Source organism: Acinonyx jubatus, chromosome A2 (genome assembly GCF_027475565.1).
Source record: "Acinonyx jubatus isolate Ajub_Pintada_27869175 chromosome A2, VMU_Ajub_asm_v1.0, whole genome shotgun sequence".
NCBI lineage: Eukaryota > Metazoa > Chordata > Mammalia > Carnivora > Felidae > Acinonyx > Acinonyx jubatus.
The window spans coordinates 28,418,733-28,441,445 of NC_069383.1; the positions used below are offsets into that span (position 1 = coordinate 28,418,733).

General features: G+C 36.5%; 1 protein-coding gene across 11 annotated transcripts in view; it reads left to right on the forward strand.

The window, feature by feature from the left end:
- SLC13A1 (solute carrier family 13 member 1) overlaps positions 1–22,713 on the forward strand; it is a 258,908-nt gene that overhangs the window by 214,923 nt on the left and 21,272 nt on the right. For 5 of the 11 annotated variants that reach the window (XR_008296681.1, XR_008296682.1, XR_008296680.1 and 2 more), the window contains exon 17: positions 11,713–11,824. The exons of 5 other annotated variants lie outside the window; for them this stretch is intronic. The gene's annotated coding sequence lies outside the window, so the exon portion shown is untranslated. Of the gene's footprint in view, positions 1–11,712; positions 12,502–22,713 lie in introns of those variants that run through there. One more of the 11 variants, XM_053218143.1, reaches the window with a different exon arrangement.

The following is a 22,713-nucleotide window of genomic DNA, read 5'->3' on the forward strand; positions in this document are numbered from 1 at the left end:
CAAAGGACAAAGACAATAGATACTCTACTTCTCAAATACAGAATATAAAATGAGGAAGTATAATGTTTGACAATATAAAAGAGGGTATGAGAAATATAATAATTGTGGTAGGCAGAATTCTAAAAATGTCTCCCTAAGTTTTCTGTCTTCTGGTTATTCAATCAAACACTAATCTAGGTATTGCGATGAAGGGGGTTTGCAGATATAATTAAGTTTATTCATCAGCTAGCCTTAAAATATGGAGATTATCCTGGATTATCCAGATGGGTCTAATGTGATCATATGAGATTTTAAAACCAAAAGAGGAATACAGAAGAGTCAAGGGGGTGAGATGAGACAATGGGAAGTCAGAGATTGGAAGCATTATAAGGCCTAACTCATTATCGGTGGTTTTTGAAGATGAAAGGGGTTATAAGCCAGGAATGCAGAAGACTCTAGAAGCCGAGAATGACCCCTGGTTGAAACCCAACAAGAAAACAGAGGCCTCAGTCCTACAGATTCATGGAACTGAATTCTGCCAATCCTAAACCTGGAAGTTGATTCTCCTCAAGAAACTCCAATAAGGAACACAGCCTGGAAGATGCCTTGATCTTAATCCTATGAGACTTGTTTTGGACAAGTCTGTTAATCTACAGAATTTTAGGATAATAATGACTATTGTTTTAAGCCAGTAAATTTGTGGTAGTTTTTATGACAACAATAGAAATCAAATAAAATAAGGAATGAGAGACTGTAAAAAGTGACCAGATAGATCTGAAAAAGTATCAAATAGAAATTTTAGACACGAAAACTATAAGTTAAGTTAAAAACTTAATGAATGGGTTAAATAGCACATTTTACAAACCAGTAAAGTGTGTGAACTTGACAACACATTCCCAAAAAAATTAATTAGAATGCAACACAGAGATAGACAAAAGGAGCCCTGAAATGGAAGTAAAGAAAAATACAAGCTAGAATGCCAAATTATAACATATGTTTAATTAGAATTCCAAGAGTAGATTTAAAAAATGAAGGAGACACAATCACTGAATACAATGAGTGACAGTTTTCCAATACTATAAAATAAACGAATCCAGATTTTCAAGAAGCATAATGAATCCAAAGCAGGACTTAGGGGGGAGAAACAGTAAATCTACACTCACCTACATGATTGTGAATAGTTGAACAACCAAGAGAAAGACAAGATCTTAATAGAAGACTAAGGCTTAGACTAAGGCTACTTTCTCAAAAGCAATTAGAAACAGTGAAGTATCTTCAAGTGCTAAAACGAAGAATTGGATATCTAGAAAATCTATGTTTTAAGAATAAAAGAAGGGACACCTGGGTGGCTCAGCCAGTTGAGCACCCAACTCTTGATTTCGGATCAGGTCATGATTCCAGGGTTGTGGGATCTGCATTGGGCTCTGCGCTGAGTGGAGCTTACTTAAGATTCTCTCTCTCTCTCTCTCTCTCTCTCTCTCTCTCTCTCTCTCCCTCCCTCCCTCCCTCCCTCAGCCCCTCTCCCCCATTCATGCTCTCTCTCTGTCTCCAAAATATAAATTAAAATAAAATTTCAAAAAAGAAAACTAAAGAATTTTCAAACTAACAAAAACTAAGACAGTTTGCCACTAACCAAAGCTCCAAAATTACTTCTATTGGTCATATCAAAAGAAAAAGAATTCAAGGAAGAAGATAATGTGACACAATAAAAAATGGTGAATAATCAAACTGATAAATATATGGGTTTGAAAAACCAAGTAGAATTAAAATACTAGAAGAGCAAAATGTACAGTTCCAAGGAGACAAAATAGTCTATTTTGCTCTCAAGCCCCATTTTCTTGGCAGTAGGACACTTAATCTAACTAAATCAAAGCCAAATTCACCATTTCAGTGTTGTAACGGATTTCAGAGTTTAATTTAGTCAAACTTAGTTTTTGTGTTTTCGATCCTCTCTCTTATTTCCTTCAGCTTACAGTTTTTATCCAAGTTTTGTGGACCGTACATGTGAAACTCTCACTGAGTGACTGTAATGTATCTAGTCTTTGTGATTAGACTGGCTTCCACCAAGATGCACAGTCCTCGGAAGTGTACAGTTCTCATTGGTTTTATCATTCACTTCTGATTGAAAGATGTACTCACGCGACTCACATCATCCCTGAAGTCAACATCTCATTGTAACCACAGGCTCTATTGATCCACCGCTTGAAGGGCTTTCAGGACTTTGGATGCTCTCTGCATCTCTCTGGGGTCCTGGCAGTCTGAGGAGGAAAGTATGTCTAAGCCCCACCTGTACCACACGCCTTCCCATTAGTCTGCTTTCCTGCTGGACTGCATGTTAAGTGCAAGGGAGAGAGAGCCTGAAGCTCACATCTTATACCCAGAAGAGTCAGTATATTCATTCATTCATTCATTAAATAAGTCATTAATTAATTATTCATTAAAAATAATGGATGCAACCTTATAGCCACAGAACAGAGCACATCAGCCTAGCTCAAATGGAGACCAAAACCATTGTTTGTCTTAAGAAGTGTTTATGAGCATAGGATCTGGAGGCTGATTGCCAGCACTGAATCCCTGCTCTCCACTCACGATTCCGTCTTCAGATGTGTTAGGTAACCTCTGTATGCTGCAATTTCCTCATCTGAAAATGGGAAGGCAGAAGGATATTTTCATGGAGTTACAAGGATTAAATGAGTTAATTACACAGAGAACACTTACAACAGTAACTGGCCATAGTAAAAGCTCAGTATGAGATAGTATTCTTCTCAATGTTGTATCATTTTTATTCCTCACCACAGCACACAGAAGTAATTGCACTCATAAAATCACTAGACTTGGTCAGACTCCTTCTTCAGGAGGCTCTTAGCCAAGATCTCATTGAAACCTTAGGATTTAAGTTAGAAAGGTTACTCCTAGTTCATAACACCTAAGCAGAGATTTCCAGAGAATCTTCTAATATTTACCCAATAAGTTGAGAGAGAACACTGGAGGTGAAACAGTGACCAAAGTATGTATTTTTTTTAATGGACCTCAATTTATAGAATTCAGTGCACAAAGACTCTGTAAGGAAATTTAGACACCATAGACAGTACTGTAAGCCAAGTTGAATAACTTACTGAAATAATGTGGCATTATGTTCATATCGAATGAGCCTCTCACTCCATTAAATGATTCTCATCATTAGTTTTCACTTCAGGGATTTTCAAATAGTTCAAAACTCCCCATGTTGCCAATGCTCCCTGGAGCATTGTCTGCAGGGTTGTTGATGAATCCTGACAGCTGTAGTTCTGTGCACCTGCTGAGCTGAGCCTACCCTCTGACCTCCGTGCAGCAGCACGTCTACCGCTGGGCTACTGAGTCAGATGCTATGCCTTTGTGGTTATTGTTCTGTAAAAAGTACGCCCTGAAGATTACCAAAATATCAGAAATGTCACGCAGCCTCCTCCTTCGTTCCAAGAAGATTTGTGTGCTCTTGAATCCATGTGAAATAGCCAGCATTTCCATTATTTTTCCTTTTTTATTCTAATTGCTTCATTCTGCCCTTTTTTGTTTCTTTTTTGTTTTTTATTTCTTGATGCATTTTTTTTTAAGCAAACGTGGTTTAGATTCCTCAGAAAAGTCAGATACTATGTTTGTTAGAACCTCAGAATAGCGATCTCTTAACAGTGCTTCTACACAAAGAAATTACAAATAGATCACTTTGCACATCTACTCCAGATTCAATTATGGCCTATGGATAAATTTGCAAATAGAGCTTGAAAATTACATACCTTATATTTCATACAACGGCTTTCAAATTCCATGTCATCCTGATAGAAAGTAGGGGAAGTTTTGGTGGCACAGTTTAGGAAAGAAAGAAGAGATGTTCTGAAAACAGGAAATTTGATTTATTTTAACATGACTGCCGTGAAATCGGCTTCTACTTTGAAGAAAGACTTCAATTCCTTAAACAATTTTGTATGTGTTACATGCTGGACTTCCAGACTAGCTTCCAGAGTCCTTCCTTTCCTAGCACTTCTTGACGGAGTTGAGGGACTTTTACCACCTTAGACAATTAAAATAAGCTGTGTACCAGAAACAAACATTTTTGAGACTAGAACAAGAACCCAATGAACTCTAGTCATAATGGATAAATGAACTGAGGAAGAATTGACATTTTAAAAATTTTGAGTCTCCTGACCCATGAACACACTGCATTTCTCTATTTAGGTATTCTTTAATTTCTCTGAGCAATGTTATATAGTTTTCAATGTACAGTTTGTTCATCTTTAAACACATTTAACCCTAAGTGTTGCTATTGTAAGTGGTCTTATATTTTAGCTTCAATTTCTGGTTGATAGTTGCCATGATTTAGAAATGCCATACATTTTTATAAATTGATTTTGTACCTGCACCATTGCTAAGCTTACTTAGTATTTCTAGTTGGGTTTTGGAGTGGGTTTGGGGGGGTTTTCTTATTGTTGTTATTTTGGTAAATTTCATAAAATTGTCTACATGATATCTTCTGTGAATAAAATCAGCAGTATTTCACCCTTTCCAATCTGATTACTTTTATTTCCCATTTTATCTTAAAATATCTTTGTTTTTTCTTCTCCTAGTAGCATATTTTTTTACCATTAATCATGTATGTTTGCTGTTGAATTTTCGGAGCCTTTTTAATCAGATTGAGGGAACTCTTCTCCTGCTAGTTTGCTGAGAGGTTTTTTTTTGTTGTTTGTTTTTTTTTTTTTTAATTAGGAATGGATGTTGGAATTTGTCAAATGCTTTTGCTGCACCTTTGGAGCTTATATTCTAGTTTTATTTTGCAGTCTTTTAATATGCTAAATTACCCTGAATTAGACAAACTTTGAACATGATATTTTGTATTTTATATATTGTTAGATTTTGTTTACCAAAATTTTGTTAAGAATTTTTGCACCAGTGTTCAGGATGGACATTGGTCTGTAGCTTCCTTACTTTGTTGTTTTTGTTGTTGTATTAGGATAATGCTTGCCTAAGAGAATGAGTTAGGAAGCATTTTCTTCTCTTCAATTGTCTGGAAGAGTTGTAGAATTTAAATTATTTTAAATTTATTGAGATTCTTTATGAAAGAATATTGTTTATCTTGAGAAATATTCTGCCTTGAAAAGGGTATGTATTCTGCTGTTGTTGAGCAGAGACTTGTAAAGTGTCAATTGGGCCAACTTTGTTGATACTTTTTTCAATTATTCTATATTCTTACCGATTTTTTTTCCTACTTGTTCTGCCAATATATATCAAGAGAGGAATTTTGAAATCTTTGCCTATAATTGTAGAGTTGTCAATTACTTGCATTTTGACCTGCTTTTGCTCTATGTTTTTCAAAATTCTACTTTTTGGTTGGTGTGTAAACATAAGGTTGCTATGTACCCTATGCCTTTATCACTGTATAATGCTCTTTTTACCAATGTTGATATTCTTCACTCTGAAATATATGGGTATTAATGTAAGTATACTTTTTAAATTAGTTTTAGCATAGGTTATCTTTTTCCAGTCCTTTATTTGTAACTGGCTTGTGTCTTTATATTTAAGGTGAGTTTCTTATAGGAAATATGATTGAATCTTGTGTTCTTGTGTATTAATCAAATATGACTGACTCTGCTATTTAATTTAAGTATTTAGGTCTTTTGTATTTATGTTACATTTTGTATAATTGCATTTAAATCCACCATTTTGCTGTTTTTTCCTATTTTATTTGTTCCGTGCTTTGTATCCCTCTTGTACTGCCCTCCTTTGGATTATTGACTTTTTTATGACTTAATTTTATTTCATTCCTTGACTTATTTATTGTAATATTTCTAGTTTCTTGAAGATTCACAGTATACATCTTTATCACAATTTACATAATATATTACTGCTTTATGTGTAATATTCTTTTTTTTAAATTTTATTTTTACTTTTTAAAATTTACATCCAAATTAGTTAGCATATAGTGCAACAATGATTTCAGGAGTAGATTCCTTAAGCCCCTTACCCATTTAGCCCATCCCCCCTCCCACAACCCCTCCAGCAACCCTCAGTTTGTTCTCCATATTTATGAGTCTCTTCTGTTTTGTCCCCTTCTCTGTTTTTATATTATTTTTTGTTTCCCTTCCCTTATGTTCATCTGTTCTGTATCTTAAAGTCCTCATATGAGTGAATTGATATGATTTTTGTCTTTCTCTGACTGACTAATTTCACTTAGCATAATACCCTCCAGTTCCATCCACGTAGTTGCAAATGGCAAGATTTCATTCTTTTTGATTGCCGAGTAATACTCCATCGTATCTATATACCACTTCTTCTTTATCCATTCATACATTGATGGAAATTTGGGCTCTTTCCATACTTTGGCTGTTGTTGATAGTGCTGCTATAAACATGGGGATGCATATGTCCCTTCAAAACAGCACACCTGTATCCCGTGGGTAAATGCCTAGTAGTGCCATTGCTGGGTCGTAGGGTAGTTCTATTTTTAGATTTTTGAGGAACCTCCGTACTGTTTTCCAGAGTGGCTGCACCAGCTTGCATTGCCACCAACAGTGCAAAAGAGATCCTCTCCACATCCTCGCCGACATCAGTTGCCTGAGTTGTTAATGTTAGCCATTCTGACAGGTGTAAGGTGGTATCTCATTGTGGTTTTGATTTGTATTTCCCTGATAGTGATGTTGAGCATTTCTTCATGTGTCGGTTGGCCATCTGGATGTCTTCCTTGGAGAAGTGTCTATTCATGTCTTTTGCCCATTTCTTCAGTGGATTATTTGTTTTTTGGGTGTTGAGTTTGATAAGTTCTTTATAGACTTTGGATACTAACCCTTTATCTGATATGTCATTTGCAAATATCTTCTCCCAATCTGTCGGTAGCCTTTTAGTTTTGCTGATTGTTTCTTCGCTGTGCAGAAGCTTTTTATTTTGATGAGGTCCCAGTAGTTCATTTTTGCTTTTATTTCCCTTGCCTCCGCAGACGTGTTGAGTAAGAAGTTGCTGCAGGCAACATCAAAGAGGTTTTTGCCTGCTTTCTCCCCGAGGATTTTGATAGCTTCCTGTCTTACATTGAGGTCTTTCATCCATTTTGAGTTTATTTTTGTGTATGGTGTAAGAAAGTGGTCCAGATTCATTCTTCTGTATATCGCTGTCCAGTTTTGCCAGCACCACTTGCTGAAGAGACTGTCTTTATTCCATTGAATATTCTTTCCTGCTTTGTCAAAGATTAGTTGGCCATATGTTTGTGGGTCCATTTCTAGGTTCTCTATTCTGTTCCATTGATCTGAGTGTCTGTTCTTGTGCCAGTACCATACTGTCTTGATGATTACAGTTTTGGAGTATAGCTTGAAGTCTGGGATTGTGATGCATCCTCCTTTGGTTTTCTTTTTCAAGATTGCTTTGGCTATTTGGGTCTCTTCTGGTTCCATACAAATTTTAGGATTATTTGTTCTAGCTCTGTGAAGAATGCTGATGTTACTTTGATAGGGATTGCATTGAATATGTAGATTGCTTAGGGTAGTATTGATATTTTAACAATATTTGTTCTTCCTATCCAGGAGCATGGAATCTTTTTCCATTTTTTTGTGTCTTCTTCAGTTTCTTTCATAAGCTTTCTATAGTTTTCAGTGTATAGATTTTTCACCTCTTTGGTTAGATTTATTCCTAGGTATTTTATGGTTTTTGGTGCAACTGTAATGGGATCGATTCCTTAATTTCTCCCTCTGTTGCTTCATTGTTGGTGTATAGGAATGCAACCGATTTCTATGCATTGATTTTATATCCTGCAACTTTGCTGAATTCATGAATCAATTCTAGCAGTTTTTTGCTGGAATGTTTTGGGTTTTCCATATAGAGTATCATGTCATCTGCAAAGAGTGAATGTTTGACCTCCTCCTGGCCGATTTGGATGCCTTTTATTTCTTTGTGTTGTCTGATCGCAGAGGCTAAGACTTCCAATACTATGTTGAATAACAGTGGTGAGAGTGGACATCCCTGTCTTGTTCCTGACCTTAGGGGGAAAGCTCTCAGTTTTTCCCCATTGAGGATGATATTAGCATTAGGTCTTTCATATATGGCTTTTAGGATCTCGAGATACGCTCCTCCTATCCCTACTTTCTTGAGGGTTTTTATCAAGAAAGAATGCTGTATTTTGTCCAATGCTTTCTCTGCATCTATTGATAGGATCATATGGTTCTTGTCCTTCCTTTTATTGATGTGATGAATCACATTAATTGTTTTGTGGATATTGAACCAGCCCTGCATCCCAGGTATAAATCCCACTTGGTCATGGTGAATAATTTTTTTTTAATGTATTGTTGGATCTGGTTGGCTAATATCTTGTTGAGGATTTTTGCATCCATGTTCATCAGGGAATTTAGTCTATAATTGTCCTTTTTAGTGGGATCTCTGTCTGGTTTTGGAATCAAGGTAATGCTGGCTTCATAGAAAGAGTTTGGAAGTTTTCCTTCCATTTCTATTTTTTGGAACAATTTCAAGAGAATAGGTGCTAACTCTTCCTTAAAGGTTTGGTAGAATTCCCCTGGAAAGCCATCTGTCCCTGGACTCTTGTTTTTTGGGAGATTTTTGATTACTAATTAGATTTCCTTACTGGTTATGGGTCTGTTCAAATTTTCTATTTCTTCCTGTTTCAGTTTTGGTAGTGTATATGTTTCTAGGAGTTTGTCCATTTCTTCTAGATTACCCATTTTATTGGCATATAGTTGCTCATAATATTCTCTTATTATTGTTTTCATTTGTTTTCATTTCATTCTGAACACAACAGAATCTCTCCTCTTTCATTCTTGATTTTATTTATTTGGGTCCTTTCCTTTTTCTTCTTGGTCAGACTGGCTAGTGGTTTATCAATTTTGTTAATTCTTTCAAAGAACCAGCTTCTGGTTTCATTGACCTGTTCTACTGTTTTTTTGGTTTTGATAGCATTAATTTGTGCTCTAATCTTTATTATTTCCTGTCTTCTGCTGGTTTTGGGTTTTATTTGTTGTTCTTTTTCCAGCTCCTTAAGGCAGAAGGTTAGGTTGTGTATCTGAGATCTTTCTTCCTTCTTTAAGAAGGCCTGGATGGCTATATAGTTCCCTCTTATGACTGCTTTGCTGCATCCTAGAGGTTTTCAGTTGTGGTGTTATCACTTTCATTGACTTCCATATACTTTTTAATTTCCTCTTTAACTGCTCAGTTAACCCATTCATTCTTTAGTAGGATGTTATTCAGTCACCAGGTATTTGTTACTTTTCCAAATTTTTTCTTGTGGTTGATTTTGAGTTTCATAGCATTGTGGTCTGAAAATATGCACGGTATGATCTCGATCTTTTTATACTTACTTAGGGCTGATTTGTGGTCTGTTCTGGAGAATGTTCCATGTGCACTGGAGAAGAATGTATATTCTGCTGCTTTAGGATGAAATGTTCTGAATATATCTGTTAAGTCCATCTGGTCCAGTGTGTCATTCAAAGCCATTGTTTCCTTGTTGGTTTTTTGATTAGATGATCTGTCCATTGCTGTAAGTGTGGTGTTGAAGTCTCCTACTATTATGGCATTACTATCGATGAGTTTCTTTTTTTTTTTTTTAATTTTTAACGTTTATTTATTTTTGAGACAGAGACAGCATGAACGGGGGAGGGTCAGAGAGAGGGAGACACAGAATCTGAAACAGGCTCCAGGCTCTGAGCCGTCAGCACAGAGCCCGATGCGGGGCTCTAACTCACGGACTGCGAGATCATGACCTGAGCCAAAGTCGGCCGCTTAACCGACTGAGCCACCCAGGCGCCCCTCGATGAGTTTCTTTACATTTGTGATTAATTGATTTATATATTTGGGTGTTTCCACATTTGGCGCATAAATGTTTACAATTTTTAGGTCTTCTTGGTCTATAGACTCCTTGATTATGATATAATGCCCTTCTACATCTCTTGATACAGTCTTTGTTTTAAAGTCTAGATTGTCTGATATAAGTGTGGCTACTCTGGCTTCCTTTTGTTGACCATTAGCATGATAGATGGTTCTCCATCCCCTTATTTTTAATCTGAAGGTGTCTTTAGGTCTCAAGTGGGTCTCTTGTAAACAGCATATAGATGGATCTTGTTTTCTTATCCATTCTGTTACCCTATGTCTTTTGATTGGAGCATTGAGTCCATTGACGTTTAGAGTGAGTACTGAAAGTACTGGAAGATGATGCTTGTTGAGTTGGAGTTTCTGGTGGTGTTCTCTGGTCCTTTCTAATCTTTTGTTGCTTTTGGTTTGTATTTATTTATATATATATATATTTTTTTTTTCATCTTTTCTCCCCTCTGAAAGTCCCCCTTAACATTTCTTGCAGGACTGGTTTAGTGGTCGCAAACTCCTTTATTGTTTGTCTGGGAAACTTTTTATCTCTCCTTGTATTTTGAATGACAGCCTTGCTGGATAAAGACTTCTTGGCTGCATATTTTTCCGATTCAGCACACTGAATATGTCCTGCCACTCCTTTCTGACCTGCCAATTTTCTGTGGATAGGTCTGCTGCAAGCCTGATCTGTCTTCCCTTGTAGGTTAGCAACTTTTTTTCCCTTACTGCTTTCATGATTCTTTCCTTGCCTGAGTAGTTTGTGAATTTGACTATGATATGCCTTGTTGATGGTTGGTTTTTGTTGAATCTAATGAGGGTCCTCTGTGCTTCCTGGATTTTGATGTCTCTGTCTTTGCCCAGGGTAGGAAAGTTTTCCACTATGATTTGCTCACATACCCCTTCTACCCCTATTTCTCTCTCTTCCTCTTCTGGGACCCCTATGATTCTGATGTTGGTCCTTTTTAATGAGTCACTGATTTCTCTAATTCTTAAATCATGCTCTTTTGCCTTAATCTCCCTCTTTTTTCCTGCTTCATTATTCTCTATAAGTGTGTCCTCTATATCGCTGATTCTCTGTTCTGCCTCATCCATCCTTGCTGTCGCTGCATCCATCCGTGATTGCAGCTCAGTTATAGCATTTTTAATCTCATTCTGGCTATTCTTTACTTCTTTTATCTCTGCTGAAAGGGATTCTAATCTATTTTCGACTCCAGCTAGTATTCTTATTATCGTGATTCTAAATTCTGGTTCAGACATCTTGCTTGTATCTGTGTTGGTTAAATCCCTGGCTGTCGTTTTTTGTGCTCTTTCTTTTGGAGTGAATTCCTTCGTTTTGTCATTTTGAAGGGAGAAAAGGAATTAATGAGGTAGAAAGATTGAAATAAAAAAATTAAAATTAAAAAAATTAAAATTAAAAATTAAAAACACGCACAAAAATCAAATAGATAGTGCTAGATCCTAGGTGAGTTTTGGTCTGTGTGTTGAAAGTGGTTTGACAGATTAGAGAAAGAAAAAAACAAAAGGGGGGGAAGGAAAAAAAAGGAAATCGTTTGAGAATTTGAAAAAATGAATACACTGAAGTAGACTAAAATGAGATGATGGGGGTAAAATAGAATTTGAAAAAATATACACAAAGGTAAAGAATGTGCTAGAAAAAAGTTAAATAAGAGTATTTTTAATGAAAATTAAAAATAAATATGAATTTTTTCATTTTCTATATTTAAGAAAAAAGAAAATAAAGGAAAAAGAAAAAAGATTTAAAAAGAAAAAAAGAAATCATTTGAAAATTTGTAAAAGTGAATACACTGTAGTAGACTAAAATAAAATAATGGAAGTAAAATAGAATTTGAAAAAATTTACATAAAAGCAAAAACATATGGTAATAAAAATTAAATAAAAATATTTTTAACAGAAATTGAAAGTAAAAATGAAGTTTTCTCTCTCTGCATTCAAGAAAAAGAAAATAAATGAAAAAGAGAAAAAAAGAAAAATAAAGAAAAAAAGGAAATTGAAAATTTGAAAAGGTGAGTACACTGAAGTAGACTAAAATAAAATGATGGAAGTAAAGTAGAATTTGAAAAAAATTACACAAAAGTAAAGAATATAGTAATAAAAATTAAAGATATATTTAATAAAAATTGAAAATAAAAATGAAGTTTTTCTCTTTCTGTATTCAAAAAAAAGAAAAGAATTGTAAAAGAGAAAAAGGAAAAAGAAAAAAAAAGAAAGAAAAAAAATTAAATAGATGACCTGTGAACAGACTGAAGTAGGACTGAAATTGCTTTGTTTTCCCCTAGAAGTCAGTCTATGTAGCTCTTTATAGTCCATAAGCTGGTGGTGAGGCTTGTGTTCTTGAAGAGCGAAGTTGGCCCAGTTGGGCGGGGCTCAGTGTAACAGCTCCACTCTCCACTAGATGGCACTGCTAGCCTACTGGGGTGGATTGTTGCCATGTGTGTAGGTGCATACGTGCATGTGCAGGAGTGGTGAAAATGGTTCAATCCAGCTACCCAGTCTGTTCTCCCAGATCAGCAATTGCACACCCATCCTCTGTCTTTAGCTCTCGTCCACTTTCTGCTTTTTCTCTCTCCGTGACTGGGCCCCAGGCAGTACCTCTCTCCCAAGTTTTGTCTCAGATGTGGCTGTTTTCCCTGGCCCCTTACTTCCAAAGAACTGCGGCTTTGACCCATTCCAACCCTCTGCAGTTGGGTCTTACCGAGCAATGGCCGAATGAGCAATGGCCAAATGTTGGCTGCACCCAGGAACGCCCACTGGACCCTGTTGTTGCTGGTGCCCCGAGACTGCGGCCAGATGCTAGACCGCCCCAGAAAAAGTTCGCGAGACAACATAGCAGCAGCATTTCAGGGATTATGGAAAATCCCACCACACATGTGGCACCAGGCTTCACCCTTAATGACCTTCCCCAGCACCAGCGAATATGGCCGCCTTCCGGCTCTGCCGGGACTGGGTGGCTTCAACAGTCTCTACCAACTGTCCTTCCAGCAGTGGAATCGCTTTTCCCCATGTGGCCCAAGAACCTCCTGGACCCCACTCTGTTCCTGGGGATTCACCCTTCCCACCAGAGCACCGCCAGGTATGGAGCTGCAGAGTTGCAGCCTTTGTGCTCCCCTTGTTTACAGTCTTAATGGAATTTAAACCCTCTCCTTTCTCCTTTCTCCCTTTTTAGTTTAGACCCTGCGGCTGTTTCCAGTTTTCCCCTTTCTCTCCAGCTGCTTTTGGGGAGGGGTGATTTTCCCGTATTCTACCCCCACGCAGTCTCCATCCTCTCTCTGCCCACAAAAGCGGTTCTCTACCTTTGGCAGCTTCTCGCTCCCCATGTTCAGCTCTCTGCACCGCATACCTGCTGAATTCTGTGGTTCAGGTTGTGCAGATTGTTGTGTTAATCCTCCAATCAGTTTTCTAGGTGTGTAGGATGTAATGTTGGTCTGGCTGTATTTCATGGACACAAGACACACAAAAAGCTTCCATGCTGTTCTGCCATCTTGGCTCCTCCCTTTATGTGTAATATTCTTAACAGAATTTATACCTATAGCCTCCCCTTACCACTTTGTGTTATTGTTGTCATACATTTTATTTCTATATAGATTATAAACTAAAAAATGAATGCTATTTTTTATCTAAACAGTCAACTTTTGAAAATAACAAAAAATATTTGATTTTTTTCCACATTTTTCATTTCTTTTATATAAGCTTGCTATTTTGATTTCTACCTGGTATAATTTTTATTCTTTAAGCTTTTTTAAATCTGGAAAAAAATCTAATTTACCTTTATTTTGGAAAGATATTTTCACTGGGAATAGAATTTTAAGTTGATAGTATTTTTCTCTTAGAAAATTAATGATGTTCCATAGTCTTCTGGTTTATATTCTTTTTGATAAGAATTCCTAACTTTTAATTCCTAACTTTGTTCTTCCATATGTAATGTGTATGTTTTTCTTCTGGCTACTTTTAAGATTTTTCTTTATTACTGATTTTATACAATTTTATTATAAGGTACCTTGGTGTAATTTTCTTTATTTCTATGTGTTCAGGTTACATTAGCCTTCAAAGTATTTATAATCAGATGTTTGTTTTTATCAAATTTTGGTGTAATTTTCTTTGTTTCTATGTGTTCAGGTTTCATCAGGTTTCAGTGTATTTATAAAAGTTTTTTTTTAATCAAATCTGGAAAACCTTCATCCATTTTTCCTTAAAATATTCTCTCTATGCCTCCTTTTATTTCAGGGACTACAATTACACACATATTTGGTCACTTGATATTGTCCCAAAGTACACTGAATCTCTGTTTTTGTTTTCTGTTTTTTCCATCATTTTTTATGTGTGTTTATCATTTTGAATAGTCTCTATTGTTACATCTTTAGTTTTACCAGTTCTTTCTTCTTCGTTGTCTAATCTGTTAACTCCATCAAGTACATTTTCCGTCTCAAACATTGTAATTTTCAACTTTAGAAATTTGATTTGGGTCTTTTCTATTTTTCCTGTAATTATTGAGCATACTCATATTTTTCTCTACCTTCTTGAACATATGTAATATAGTTTTAATAACTTTCATGTTCTTATCTACTAATTCTATCACCTATGTCATTTCTGTTTCTATTCCTGTTGCTTGACTTTTCTCTCTTTTAAGAGTCCTGTTTTCCTTCTTTTGCTGTCTGGTATTTTTTTTTTCAATTGAGAGCCATATATTGCTTATTTTACTTTGTTTAATACTATACATATACATATATATGCCTATATATATATAGTGTATTTAAGTTTATATATATATAGTTTATTTAAGTTTATTAATTTCTGAGAGAGGGAGAGAGAGAGGGGGAGAGAGAGAGAGAGAGAGAGGGAGAGAGAGAGAGAGAGAGAGAGAGAGAGAGAGAGAATCTTAAGCAGCCTCCATGCTATCATGGAGGGCTTGAACTCATGAATCATGAGATTTTGGCTTGAACCAGAACAAAGAGTCAGATGCTTAACCAACTGAGCCACCCAAGTGCCCTAATACCAGATATATTTTTATTCCTAACATACTTGAGTGTTATTCTGGGGCATTCTTGCATTATTCAGAAATATTTTGATCCTTTTTAGTCTTGCTCTTAAGATTTACTGGGTGAGACCAGGAAAACCTTTAGTAGAGTGACATTTGCCTCATTCTGAGGCAATCAGTACCTTTTTGAGTATTGTACTGGATGCTCCATTAATTTACCACTCTAGCTCATGGGAACATGAATTATTCCCAGCCCTGTGCTAGTTTTTGGAATTGTCCCATCTAATAATTTGATTAGTTTTTTCTTCACCCTTAGCTAGTTTCCTGAGAGACAGGCATTAATCAGTATTCAGCAGATTAGTGGACAGGATTCCTGGAGATCTCTCTGCACTTGTCAGTGTGTGTTTCTCCTTTCTGATACTCTGCCTGAAAACTACAGCCACCTGTCCTCTTCATACTCCCAGTGCCATCTATTCAACTCAGGTGATCACCAGTATCGGCCTGGATTCCCTTTTTTGAACCTGCTGCCTGGAAACTCTCCCCTTGTTGTAAGTTGGAATAATCATAGTTCTCAACGATTTCTTCTCTCTCAGAGATCACTGTCCTGTATTTCCTGATGTCCAATGTCTGAAAATTGTTGTTTCATATCATTTTTCCTATTTTTAGTTATTTGAGGCAGAGGGTGAATCCTGTTCCTCATGCTGTATCTTGCCAAAAGTGGAAGTATCTAGAAGAGTCAGATGTAATTATAATCTTTTTCTCCTAGTAAGGTTGGAATCAGGACAAGTGGAGTTAATTGGATGGTTCTGAAGTCTCCAATTTTAATCACTGGTGTCTAATTCAGCTCTTAAATAAGAGAGTAAATACTGTATGAAGAGCCTCTATGGTAGTATTGGGAAGTAGAGAGGGTTGCTTCATGAATGCAATTTGAATTTGTTGAGTTTGAGATTTATTCACCACTTATGAGAGACTTAAGAAGGAATAACTAATGAGCACTTAAATAATCCGAATGTGAAATGGCAAATAGTAGTCAGACCTGCATTTCTAGTTTAAAATTAAAGATGAAGTGAGTCTGGAACATACAAAAAATGTGTAAGAACATCCTTTCTGTTGTTTCTTCATCGTCAGTACTATGATAGCTACCTGATATTAATGTCCTATATTGTTTGATATATTTTTAATTATTATTTTAATTCAGAACTGAAGTTTTATGGCCCTATTTGAGAGTATGCTATGACAAATGTAACCCATATGTGTATGTGTGTATATATATATATATACACACACACACACACATATATATATATATACACATATACACATATATTTTGCTTATATGTAAAAATAATAAAGGCATATACAGGGATATATATATATATATATATATATATATATATATATATATATGCAGTTTTAAAATCTTGGGAAAATTGTTCAGAGAACAATTCAACCGCAAAGTAAGTTCAACATGAGGAGGCAGGTCTCTGACAGAAGCTGTGATATGTGTGGTATGACAGGAATATTTTATCTTCACAGCCATGGGGCTTTTTGGGTAGATCATCTAACAGATGTTAAATGAATAATAAATAATGACAGGTTATTCCGCAGGGTCTGGGAAGTAATTTTTTACTATAGTCCTTGATATTGCTCTCCATAAACTTTTAATCTGCATCTCAGCTGGGAAAGTAATTGCTTCTGGTCAGAGCTGGGGGTCCACTGGGAGCGAGCAGTCCTCTCCTCAGGGAACCCAGTGGGTTAGTATCCCTAAGTATCCCTAAGATACGCTCTTATCTTCCTCTCCGTACAGAACCTACTCATGGGTCCTCCTTAGAATTTGAACAGGGCCAGAATCCATCATCAGAACTGGAATTTGAATTCTCGCATTACGCCTCTAGTCAGGACTGTATGTGTGATTTAATGTGCTAGATATTTTATACTTTGACTTAAAGCCAGCTTTATAGTTAATGTATTACTGAAGGCTAAAGTTACTTGTATTTACCTCCCCATATTTTTGTAAAGCCAGAATTCTGAAGATTATAAAGAACATAAGGGGTGCCTGGCTGGCTCAGTCAGTAGAGCATGTGACTCTTGATATTGTTAAGTTTGAGCCCCATGTTGGTTGGAGAGATTACTACAAAGTAAAATCTCTAAAATAAAAAAGAACATCAATCATCCCATGAAGACAGAAATCTCACTGGCCACTATTTACATTCCTCTTCTCCATCTATTTTCTTTATCTTCATTTATTCACTTGACTAAAGAATGTAAACAAGGAAAGAAAACTACATACAATTCCCTAAAGCACTATTGAACATTTCTAGTAGATTGCTTTTGAAAGTCTGTCGTTAGCCAAGTACTTCACAAAATATAAAGCATGTTTGCAAGAAAGAGAATTTTTAACTAGCAGTCTTTGCTGTGCCTCCTGGGAAAACCTACATAGAGAGCAGAGGTGATAACTAAACACGCAAGTACTGTTTGTTGTAATATTACTAATCGCATCTTATGCGATCTCCTCTGAATCAATTCTCCAAACATTATGGATATTGAATGGTAATGAAGTGGCTCAATGAATCCAATAACATTCAAGGGAGTGTAAAGTCGACTTTAAATTTAGACTTTTGAGTATCATAACGGAGACAGACTAGTTTACCCGACTTCAAGACTTATTATATAGATAGAGTAATCAAGACTATGTGGTATTGGTAAAGGCATGGACATATATAGTTAACACAGAATGAAGAACCATAAGTAGTCCCATGTAAATATGCCTATTTTGGACAAAGGTACAAAAGCAATTTAATGGAGGAAGGATAGCCTTTACCACAAATGGTGCTGTAGAAATAGACATCCACAGACAAAACCAGAAAACAAAACAAAACTTTGACCTGCGCTTTATATTGTATGAAAATTAGCTTGATTGATAATGAGCTTAAGTGCATAAATGTAAAAACATAAAACTCTAAAATGTTTAGAAAAAAAATGAAAGAAAATCTTCATGGATCTAGGGCTTGGCAAAGAGTTCTTAGACTTAACACCAAAACTATAATCCATAAAAGCAAGAATTAATAAACTGGGTATCAAAATTTAAAACTGTTGCTCAGCAAATCCCCCATTAAGAGATTGAAAAAAAAAAAACACGAAATGAGAGAAAATATTTGCAAACCACAGGGACTAATACCGACAATGTATGAAGAACTCTTAAAACTCAGTAAACAAACAATCCAACTAGACAGTGGGCAAAAGATGGGCACCTGGGTGGCTCAGTCAGTTAAGCGTCCGACTTCAGCTCAGGTCATGATCTCACAGTCCGTGAGTTCTGAGCCCCGTGTCGGGCTCTGGGCTGACAGCTCAGAGCCTGGAGCTTGCTTCGGATTAGGTGCCTCCCTCTCTGTCTGCCCCTCCCCCACTGATGCTGTGTGTGTGTCTCCTTCTCTAACTCTCAAAAATAAACATTAAAAACTTAAAAAGAAAGTGGGCAAAAGATATGAAGATACACTTCACAGAGGAGCATATATAGATGTTAAATAAATACATGAAAAGATGTCCAAATCATTATCCATCATGTAAATGCAAATTAAAAACACAACGAGATATTACTACACCCATGTCAGGATGGCTAAAATAAAGAACGACAGCACCGAATGCTGTCAAGGATGTGGAGAAACTCAATCACTCAGTGCTGGTGGCAATACAGGTGGTACCGCCAGTCTGGAAGACAAATTGGCAGCTTCTTAACAAAAAATTGGACATGAAACTCCCATGTCCCAGCAATTGCAATCCTGGACATTTCTCTGCAATCCAGAGAAATGAAAGTGTATGTTCATACAAAAACCTACGTGCAAATGTTTATAGCAGCTTAGTAGGAAAAGTCAAACACTGGAAACAACCTCGATGTCCCTCAAAGTGTGAATGGACAGGCAAACTGAGACACATTCGTACCCTGGAACATGACTCAGTATGAAAAAAGAACAAACTTTGCACTGAGTTAGGTCCTTGTGAGGTCTCGGGTCCAGTGAAATTGCTAAAGTGTCTTTGGCCACACAAGTTGGCAAGGCACGCCTTTAGCACTTCTTCAGTGTTGGTGACATTTTGCTTAGTGAGGTGGTAAGCCTTTTGTGAGAGAGTAGCTGTAAATATTTATTACTGACATTGTCCTAAGTTGTAAATAATTGTAAATATTTATTACTGACATTGTCCTAAGTTCTCTCACCACAAACAGTAAATTATGGTGAAAAACAAAACAAATGTGGAGACGGAGGTGGGGATGGAAGGTGCTTTTAGAAGTTGCAGACATCACTTTTCAGCTACACCTGAACTTTGCTGAACTGAGATGAATGCAATACTCTGCACGTTCAGGAGCAGTACTGAGCCAGTTTTTCTCCTTCCTCTTGTTTTTATTCTTCACAATCCATCTGGTTTTCACTCTTACTGTCTGAATGGCTGATAGAGTACCTTTTTATAAAGCACTCAGAATGTCTGTGTGAATTGAAAGATGCAGCACACACAATTGCGTGTTCTCAAAGAATTTTCACATTGTTCATTTCCAGTAGAGTCTGATTAAGTGCCTCCTAAGAGCCGAAGCAACAATCTGAACTATCAAAGCAATCAGCAGCCTATCTTTTAATTCTTCTCCATAAAATAATGTCAGCTTGTGAATTAGATTTTCTAAAATTTTCTTGTTGACATTTTCTAATCCTTTTTTTTTAATTCCCTTAGAAAACACATATAACAAATGCTGATTTAATAGTGCCTGCTGTCTCCCATGTATTGTTCTTAATTCCTATCAGCATATGTACAAAATTTTGAGGAAAGGGGCACCTGGGTAGCTCAGTCAGTTGAGTGTCAGACTTCAGCTCAGGTCATGATTTGGCTTAGGTCGTGATCTCATGGTTCGTGGGTTCTAGCCCCGCATCAGACTATCTACTGTCAGCACGGAGCCCACTTCAGATTCTCTGTCCACCTCTCTCTCTGCCTCTTCCCCACTCACACTCTCTCTCCCAAAGATAAATGTTTTTAAAAATATTCTAGGAAGAGTTGGAAAATCAGCTATGTCCACCACTGCCACTCCTGTTCAGAGGTTAGAATTAGTTGGGGGCTGATTCGGCCCGTTGTACATAGCATTGTTTAATTTTTTTTTTTATTTTTAAAATGTTTTTATTTATTTTTGAGGCAGAGAGAGACAGAGCATGAGCAGGGGAGGGGCAGAGAGAGAGGGAGACACAGAATCCAAAGCAGGCTCCAGGCTCTGAGCTGTCAGCACAGAGCCTGACACGGGGCTCAAACTCACAGAGTGTGAGATCATGGCCTGAACTGAAGGCGGATGCTTAACCGACAGAGCACCCAGGCACCCCACATAGCATTGTTTTAAAGCAAGACCTTGTGATGGGTTCTAGGAGTTCTTTGTGAAAATACAACATCGTTATAAATATTTCTGTCACTCTTAGGGAAAAATATCAGAATAAAAAATAGTCTTCTGGAAAAGATCATTTAGTCCACATTTTTACTTTTTTGGATAAATGTGGGTGCCCAAAGAGCTTTGATATGAAAAGCTCATTGATCAGTTGATTTTAAAGGAGGTATGACCACGTTTTTTTGAATGAGTGGTGTATGAAAGCCTGGGATGGGGAGGTAAAAGAATATAGTAGGAACATGTTTGTATACAATATTATCTAAATATTACCAAGATGCCTTTGGATTTAGGTTATTTGCCAGAGTACTATTGTCTAATTTAAGATTAGAAAATTTAAAAATATGAGTTAAGAGCCTGGTTTGGGCTGCGCCTTGGAGCCCCATGTACCGCTGTACACCGACAGCAAGGAACCTGCTTGGGATTCTTGCTCTCTGCCCCTCCCCTGCTCAGGCTCACATGCACTCCCGCACGCGTTCTCTCTCTTCCTCTCTCTCTGAAATAAATAAATAAACATTAAAAAAAGAAAAAGAGCCTGGTTTGGGAGTAAGAAATACCAGGGCTCCAATATTACCATTTCCCATGTGCATTACTTTGGCCTGCTTATGTAACTCTTTAACTCCCAGCTTCCCTGACAATAAAATGTAGTAATGGTAGTTAACTATTGAGATTACAACATATAATGCATGTATTTACTTTTTAGGAAGCACTTTAAAATTGTCCTTACTATTTTGTTATTGCTTATAAAATGTGTTTTTACCTATTTGGATCGTTACTTTTATACAAGAGTAGGATTAGGAAATGAACTCCTTTTTTTGAATCCTCTTGATAATTTCTTTTAATCTGTTTATTTTTAAACTTTGCCCTGGGCTTCCTTCCAGAAAGGATTGCAATTAGGTTATAGATATTACAATCAAAGAGAATTTTTTTAAAAATAAAGAAAGAGTATAGGGAAAATAAACCCAGGAAAATCAGTTGAAGCTAAATGCACTGCAGTACATTTAAGATATGTTTCATATAGTCAGGTGTCTTTTTACCTTGCTGATAAAGAAGATTCCATCCTTAATGACATTATTCACTATTCATTATTCACTATTAGTGAAACTCCTGAGCTGTTTCTTAGAATGCTCTATAATAAAATCCCATAGTGGGGCACCGAGGTGGCTCAGTTGGTTGAGCATCCGACTTCAGTTCAGGTCATGATCTCACCATTCTTGAGTTCGAGCCCCACATAGGACTCGCTGCTGTCGGCCTGTCAGCGCAGAGCCCGCCTTAGATCCTCTGTCCCTCCTCTCTCTCCCTCCCCCACTTGCGCTCTCCCAAAAATACATAACTATTTAAAATATGAAATAAAATCCCACAGAATAATCACAAGACATCGCTCAGGGAGAGCAAGTCTTGTTATGACCTGGGTGGGAAGTGCGGGTTTGTTGAGGCAGGTGAGGGATGGAGGAGAAATGCCACAATTTTAGTTCAGGTGTTTTGTATCTGACTGACTGGACTCTGAGTATTTTATCTAAAGAATGACCATTACAGTCTTTGAAATATATTCCATGTATATTGATTTTTTATATCTACTTTTAGTTTTTAATTATAAAATGCTTCAAACATACAGAAAAGCACAGAACGTATTAGTAACCACACCAGTGTACCCACTGTCCCATGAACCCACCATGCAAATTTTTAAAATTAATAACAATTTATGATATTTGTCCCATATATTTTTCCAAAAGACAGGAATATTCCAAATAACATCTAAAGGCCCCTAAAACTCATTACTGCCACCAGAGTCACGTGATGACTATCCATGACAGTAATGACTATCCATGTAAGCATACATTTTCTCTAGTTGTATGTATGTATAAGTAATTTCTAGTACTGTGTTTAGAATGTTTTTTAAGTTTTATATAAATTTTATCATTCTGTGCATATAGTTTACAGTACATTTTTCTTAATAACTGTATTCATATGTGTAGATCTAGTTTATTATTTTAATTTCTGTATAGCATTAGATTTTATTTTAAAGGACAATTTTATCAACTCCCCCAATGACGGGCAAATATTTTTTCCCCAGTAATATTCTTGTACATGGCTCGTTGTGCACATGTATGAATTTCTCTAGAGAAGATCAATGCAATTGAAATTGCTTATTTCCAGAGCATGGACAGCTCCAATTTTACCAGGTATTGCCTACATGGCTTTCAGTAGAGGCTGTATTCATTTATACTCCTGACAGCAATGTGTAGGAGTTCTCATTTGCCCACATCCTTTTCCACATTTGTTGTTAGACATTTCAACTCTTGCCATACTCATAGGAATTTTATCTTGATATTGCTGTAACATTTTTCTAATATGTTCTGAAGTTGAACATTTTTCCATACATTTATTAGCTAGCCCTTGGAATTTCATGTTCTTTGAATTGTATATAAATAGGTTTTCCCTAACCTTCTGCTATTTATTTTTATTGATTTATAGTAATTCTGTACCTTAGATAGCAATCCTCATGCTGTTTG